Raw genomic sequence first — 1310 nt, 5'->3', positions numbered from 1 at the left:
TGCAATAAGAAATTAGAGCTAAAGGACATTGATGAAATAGGACAATGCATAACAAGCAGATAGCAGAAGATGGTGGACTGGGTAGTCACACTATTTTTCAACTGAATTCATAAAACATTTTAGTTCCCTATCAAGGGAACCTGAATCCAAGCGATACAGTTGTTAATTTCTTTGCTTTTTTCTTAAAAGAAACTCACATCTCCAGAATACTATGTAACTTGTACAAGGTGCACAATTCAGAGTACCCTGACTGGCTGCATCACTACCTTTGTTCCTATATACAGTACACACACACACACACACACACACACACACACACACACACACACACACACACACACACACACACACACACACACACACACACACACACACACACACACACACACACACACACACACACACACACACACACACACACACACACACACACACACACAAATATATTAGGGTGAAGGCCCAGGGGATCATCAAGGACCCCAATCACCCCAGCAATCAGTGAAATGGTAACTGGGCCCAACCAGGTTCAGGGAGGTGAAAGGAGCTGTATTTTTTTTTGTACTGTATTTTAGCCCAGATTTTGATGTGACACAAATAGACCGTGAACTGCTACTGGAGAAACTACAGTTAATCAGACTATCTGCCCTTTAGTAGAAAGCTACCTTAGTAAGAGAAAGTGTAAAGTGGTTTACGCTCAATCAATAGTTTCTCAGTTTGGCTATATGTTGGAGTACTTCAAGGAAACAGCAGTATGATTACATATAGATTGTAATACATTTTATTTGAAATATGAATAATATAAAAGACAACGCAAAACACTAAAGAAGAATAACATTAAAAGTGAAATGATCTCACTTTTATTATCTAAACTCAATAAACAAATCTATGTACAGTAAGTATGTAGATGACTCTATACACGTCTGTATCACAGTCAGTTAACACAAACATACACTTGACAATGAGTTACAAAAGGCAGTGAACTGTGCAAACAGCAATAGATTGATACTTTTTCAAAAGTTTCAAAAACAACAAGCATACTTTCTGGTTCAAAATATTAATCATGTGCAAAGCCACAGCTACGTTTGTTAATCAGGGATATATCTATTGAATAAGTTGAAGATCTTGGTAACAGCATGTGTCACCTCCTTAGCACCTTATGCTTACCCGCATATACCTGCTTGTGGTTTTTATGCTATGTGAACATGTATGATGATTTTGTTCTTTTCGATATATTTGTTTACTGTTTTATTTTGTCCTGGCTCTCCCTATGTCTTTGTCACCCCCCCCCCCCCCCCCGCCTCCCACAACTT

This window comes from Gymnoscopelus microlampas, assembly GCF_963454915.1.
Source record: "Gymnoscopelus microlampas genome assembly, chromosome: 17".
NCBI lineage: Eukaryota > Metazoa > Chordata > Actinopteri > Myctophiformes > Myctophidae > Gymnoscopelus > Gymnoscopelus microlampas.
This window is presented reverse-complemented; position numbering follows the sequence as displayed.